The sequence below is a fragment of the Struthio camelus genome, chromosome 24, assembly GCF_040807025.1.
Source record: "Struthio camelus isolate bStrCam1 chromosome 24, bStrCam1.hap1, whole genome shotgun sequence".
In the NCBI taxonomy this organism is placed as follows: domain Eukaryota; kingdom Metazoa; phylum Chordata; class Aves; order Struthioniformes; family Struthionidae; genus Struthio; species Struthio camelus.
The window spans coordinates 5,740,981-5,747,122 of record NC_090965.1 but is presented as its reverse complement, the minus strand read 5'-3'; the positions used below and the strand labels follow the sequence as shown (position 1 = coordinate 5,747,122).

Sequence of the window (6,142 nt, the reverse complement as noted above, 5' to 3'; positions counted from 1 at the left end):
ATACTGGCTCTGAAACCCAACAAACAGTGAGCGCTACTAAAAATTTAAAAACAAACAAAAAAGCCCCGTTTCACTGCTGACCCGTTCTTGTTTAAAAGAGCTCATCCGCTCCCCCCCGCTGGCACGACTGCTGCCAGCTGCTAGGGCACATATCTGTTGCTGCACAGCCGTTCCTGAGCAGTGAAGAAACAACGATCTTGAGAGGGAAAAAAAAAAAGAAAAGAAAGAGAAAGAAGAGAAGAGCTGAGAGCTCTCTATCTGCCGCAGCCGCAGCCGCAGCTCCCATTCAGGTGCTTAAAAAAAACCCCAGCACGTCCTAATTGAAGATACTTCTTTTATTACTCCTCACAGATTTCACCCATTCAATAACGTATCTCTCTCAGAAGTGATTATATCCCAAAGATGAGAGCGGGGAAGGGGGCAGCCTCTTCATCCCTCCCTCCAGCTCCTTCCCAACGCTGCCCGCGGCCCCCTCCTCCCCTTGCCGCAAGCGGCTCCAGCTACATTTTCCCGGAGAGGCGGACGAGAGCTGACACCAGGGAACCCCTCGACCCCTTTGCACGTCACATCTCCAAACATCCAGCCTGTCCGGGAGGGGAAACCCCTCGGTGCGCAAGGAGGGAGAGAAATAAAGCTTTTCCATCTGTATAATGAAAAGCTTCTCAAGCCGTAACAGATGGGAAAGGCCCCTCAGTTCCAGCCTTTGCAAAAAGCTCCTGCTAATTGTGGCTTTATGTCCAAGTGTGTTCACTGCTGCCTGCACTGGGGAAGGAGCTGCAAGAGACAGGGCCAAGGGTTTAATCAACGGAGGGACTCTAGCTGCTGCAACGACTCACCAGCGATCCTGGTCCCCCGTCGCTGGCTGGCAGGAAGGCAGCTCTGGGACATGCACGGAGCAGGAGCGCCGAGACGCGACGGCTGAGTTTGGTGGGGCAGGAGAAGAAAGCATCCTTCTCCACATGTCCAAACTGCAGAGATCCTGCAGACCCCATGCTGCACAGTCGGGGAGGAGATGACAAAGATGGGAGTGATGGGAAGGTGGAAAAACTCACAGGGGTGTTTTTGAGTCCATATCAGTCCAGTGTTGCAGACTGGGAATCCTTCATCACAAGGAATTCCCATTCTGTGCCTCGAAAGAGACACGGGCATTTCAGCCACTGCTTAATGAATAGAGACCAGATCAGGGGCTTTGGCCCCAGTTCTGTCATTGCCTGTCCAGGAGCAAATTCAAGGTCCCCAGTGTCACCGCTGTGAAGTCATGCTGGCCTCCAGGGGCCCGTTCTGCTCTCCTGCGTCTGGTGTCGCCTCCCAAGATCGCTCAGTCATTGCCCCTAGAGATACCACCTAAAAGCCTCGTTCAAGGGAGATTGGGAGCAAAGCCCTTGAACCAGCAGAGCTCGGCTGGGCTGGTGGCCTTCTGAGACCACAATTTCATACAGGGGTTCTTACCGAGTCTGAAGAAAATCCCAGAGTATTTTTTGCATTTTGCCCACAAACCTGAGGCAACCACAGAGTAATGTTTTGCCTCCAGATAGTTTCCTCTGGCCCATGCTTCAGCCGTGCTTCCAGGCTCTCTTTGGAGCAAGCTTATCCAGAGGAAAGGCCAGAGTGAAGCTGGGTATCTGTAGCTCCATCACCGGTTTTTGCCCCGGCAGCCACCTGGAATTGTCGTATGATGGAAAGGCAGGAAACAATCCATAAAGAGCATGATTTTTATTTTCTCGCAAATCTTCCCCGGACTTGGAAGAGCAACTGAATGTTCATCAGACAGATGAACACTCAAAGCAGGCAACAGGTCTTCTGCTGATGCATTCAGCGCTCTCTGTAGAAGTTTAATGGAGAGACTGGGATTTAATCGCTGAAAATGCACCCTGAGACGATATGTCTTTCCTTGTCTCTTCTGCAAACCTATCCTCTCCAGGGCCCGAAGGAAGGGGATGATGGCTCCTTGAGTGGAGTGAGTTGTGCTTTGAGTGCTGCCTTTCATCAACATGCTTATCATAAGAGGAACAAAAAAATAGGATGCAGTAAAACAAAAGTAAATACACAATCAACTTTGGCATGGAAGGGCAAAACAGGATTGATCTTTTGCTTGACTTACTCTGAAAATTGCTTCTCCACTGCCCGTTTATGCACATTAATTGAACGTCTGGCCCGGCTGCGCGTCTGTTTAAGTCCTCAATCAATCCCCTTTCGGATGACTGTTAGATCAATAGGGTGGTAATTTAATAAAGGACATTTTCAGTTGACTTTTAAAAGCCACTGATGGGATTTAATTCTTTCTTATTTTTCACACAGAAAGGGGCAGTGAGGGAGGAGAACCGGGGTCAAAACAAGATCCAATGCTTTCCTCTTCCAGTAGCATCCTCTTCAGATGAGGCCTGGGGTGAAGTTCTCTACTGTCCTGGCTGTTCTTTGTCCTTCTTGAGACATGGTGCAGCAGCCTTGGATCAACGCAACAGTGCTGGGTGTGAAACTGACTTTATCAAAGCTCCCACAAGTTGGTCACCGGTTGTAGGAAGCCGGTGCTAGGGACATACCCTGGTGCACCTCCCAGGAATGGAGAGCAGTGAGCTGAAGAGCACCCAGGATCTCTTTTCACCTCCCTCATCATGGCAACAGAAGTGCACTTGGTAGTATCACTGGGATGTGCACGAGCACTCACATCTGCCCCCAAACTCGAATTTCGCCTTCAGTATCACTTACACTACAAAAATCAGTTCTTGTGATGCAGCAACTTCAGAGACTCTAGAGCAAGGCAAGCTTCAAGCGAGCGCATCAAAACACTGGGGACAACACATCCATCTCCCATGGTATTTCCCAGCTTAAGAAGCTGCAAAAGTGACTAATGAAGCCTCTGGCTGTCTGTCCCCTTGCAAAAGGCTTGTCTGAGGGAAGAGGCACATTCTGCCGCACTGGACACTTAATTGCTAGACGGGGAAAAAAAGAGGCAGAAGAGCTCTATCAAAAGCTCATTTCGGTTCTTTGTCAATGGGACCGGCAGAGGTGATGCACTTACCAATGGGCACCCCATGAACTATATGCATTAGGGTCTAATTAGGCAGGAATTAACATTTTTCTCCCGCCTCCTGCAAACCTATTGGTTTTGTACTGCTCGGTTTCAGCCCAGAATCGGTCCCAGTGCCAGAACTGCCTGGCTGTCCTTCAACTGCACATTAGCCTCTCGCGCTATTTAATGCTGTTTTTTCTTCCCTGTCTGTTCACTGTTCAGCCATGAGAGCAATTCCCCTGCTTTGCAATGAGCTTCTGCGCCAGTGTGGCCAGAATCAGCCTCCCCTCCCCAGCCTCCACCTCCAGCCTGTCCATGTTTAATTTCCTCTAATCGCTTTCTTCACAGCCATCTTCTCTAAATCCTTTATCTTCCTCCAAGCTGCAATCCTCTCTCTTTGCTGCTTCTCCATTTCCTTTCTGTGATGCTTTGCCCAAAGCTATCTGCATTACAGTGCTTTAACTAGCGCTGTGCTGGGAGAAAGGATTACTTCCCTGCCCTTCTGCTCAAGTGCCCCTGGTTACACATCCCAGAATTGCATTTACCTGTTAACAAACATTCATCTTGGAGGCCACACGGGAGCCAGCTCTGCCTGTGTTGTTTCCATCCAGCACTACTCATCGTTTCTGTCCTCAATACGTGGCTTTTAGATCATGTCCTTGTTAATCTAGTTAGCGGCCTCCAAGCTTCACTCACCTCTGCGCTGCACCTTCCGTGTCTTCTCTGGGTCATGCTCGTGGAGGTAGTGCTTTCTCCCAGGCTGGTTTGTTCCCACCCGTAGGCTCCGATGCCTGCTTCAGCCCGGCTCCCTGAGGTTGTTGGGGCCAAGGGACAGCAGGGAGATGCGATTCTTCTCCCTCCCTGTGTCCTGCCAGGAAGCTGCCTGGGGCAAAGGGAGGTATGGAGAGGATGGTCTCTTGGAGGGACATGCTTGACACCAATACCACTGGAAAAACCCTTGATTTCAAAGGAGTGACTCTGATTCCCACCTCAATAGCAGTGAGAGGAGAATCGAGCCCTTGGGTAGCCCAGCCACGTCGGGGACTGCTCCCACTCAGCACAACTCTGACTAGAGTGCACGCAGGCCAGCGAGCTCCCGTCCAAAGTCTCCCCCACCCTGAATGGTGGAGAGAGACTCCTGTCACCTGCTGCTAGTCCCAGAAGGTTTGGCAGAGGACTTTGGGGATGCTGTGGCTCAGCTGCTGCTGGTCCCCCTCTTCTAGATAGCAGGTTGAGTTGGTGGGAGGCTGGTTCAGAGCAGGCTGCAAGCTGCAGTCGTTCCACCGAAAACACCCATGCGGCTTGACTGCAAAGCTTGCCATGCTCTTTCTCTTATAAGCCCTCATCAGTCTGAAGGGAGCTGACAGTGCCCGATCATATTACTTACTGCCTTTGCGCGGTCTTGAAGGCTGTTCCTAGAGAGAAGCACGGCCAAACACCCTCCCTCTGCTCCGGAGCATCAGCCATGCATCTCAGGACAGAAACCAGAGGAGCCCAGATCTATAAATAAAAGACATGAATTAAACATGACTCTTGTATTTTCAAGGGTCAAATCAGTCACTTAGCAGTATCATCTACTCCCACAGAGGAAAGAAAGGGAGAATAACAGTAAGTGTTTATCATTACTTGTTATTTATGAAGCGATATGTTGAAGGACCGAATCTCACCCCTACTGAAACCGTGGGAGCCAAAAAACAGACCCACTCAGCATTCCTCCAAAAAACCACGAGCCTCCTTTAAAAAGCAGCAGGTGATGACAGTCCCCGTTTTAAAGCTGGGCAAAAGTTTTAGCAAGAGAAGCAGCTAAATAAATAGACTAATTTGACACACTTTGGCAGAGACAGGAACACAACTCGAGCTGCCCGGTTTTCCCTCCTCTCTTCCATGCAATTAGATGAAGCAATCTCCTTCCTCTTCCCACAGGTCTCCATGAGCAGGATGGGACTCTCAGTGTGCTGGTGTCCCCAAGGGGAGCTGGCTCAGCTGGAGGGACCATCCTTCTAAGGAAGGAACTAAGGTGGAAACGTGCCGTTACTTGGTAGCAAATGGGCTGTGTGACCACAGTTCAGAAGTGCAACTTTCTGAATTTCAGCTGCTCCTCTAAAGCAGGAGCTCCACTGGAATCTCTACAAATCACAGCCCAGTCTTTCATTTTGGCACTGGGAATAGATAAGAATGAACCCAGGCCAAGTTCCTGAGACACTTCCCATCCTGCTGGAACAAAATAACTCCCTGGAACCAGATCCAAGCTCGCATATAGATAATAAAAGCCATAAAAGTCTGAGTTGCAGACACAGCACTTCGTTCTCTGCATTTGTATTTCAGGACTCTTTCAAGCACTAGAAATTCCTTCTCTCACGGCGTCTCAAGCTGAGACTTTGCACGATGAAATCAGCCTGGAGTGAAGTGGTGCAGTCGATTTAGAAACTCCAGAAAACTGACGACGTTTCCGACCCCGAAGCCCATCCGCATTAGCTACGACTGCAGGAACGTTGTGCTCTAGTCGGTTTTAACACACCGGCAAGGTTGGATAATGAAGGGAACCACATATTTCTCTGCTCACAGGGATGTTTTATCCATATGCCACTCCCCACATAGCAGAATTTTCACGTAACAATGTATTTCCTTTGGGTTAATTTACTTACAGGTGTCAGATTTCCTTAATTCCTGGTTTCTTTAATTGGCCCCACTGTTAATATCAGCTCGTGTGCCTCTGTGTCTCTGGGCCTCTGCTGCTCTTGCTGTAGCAGCCACCACCTCGCTCTCCTTTGCTTGCCAAAATTTTCCCACTGCCTGAGATTTCCAGTGGAGAGCAGGAACCCCTCGTGCACGTTGATGCGGCCCGCTCCGGAGGGTGGCAGGGACCTGATACTAGAGCTGCAATTAAGCCCAGCCAAGGCACTACAAGATATTCATCCTCAAATGCAACCTAGCATTGAAGGAGTCTCGCGCTTGGGCTCTGCTGCAGGTGGCAGCTACCTAGGAGGGACGGCACAGGCAGTGCAGAGGGTCGGTGCTCCGGCCAGCTGGGGTGTGCATGGGTTTTTAAAAGAATAAATGCCTCCTTAAAGTGGATATTACCAAGAACAAGGCACACATCAAACTTCAAACAGGAATTAAGCCCTGGGAACG

The 6,142-nt window shown here is 50.0% G+C and overlaps 1 long non-coding RNA gene across 1 annotated transcript; it reads right to left on the bottom strand.

Annotated features, from left to right (window-relative positions):
- Positions 1–623: 623 nt before the first annotated feature.
- On the bottom strand, positions 624–4,504 carry LOC138062109 (uncharacterized). Its single transcript, XR_011136131.1, has 3 exons — positions 4,398–4,504; positions 3,707–3,893; positions 624–2,930 (listed from the first exon to the last, which is right to left on the bottom strand). It is a non-coding gene; the product is annotated as an uncharacterized lncRNA (long non-coding RNA).
- Between the last annotated feature and the right edge of the window lie 1,638 nt (positions 4,505–6,142).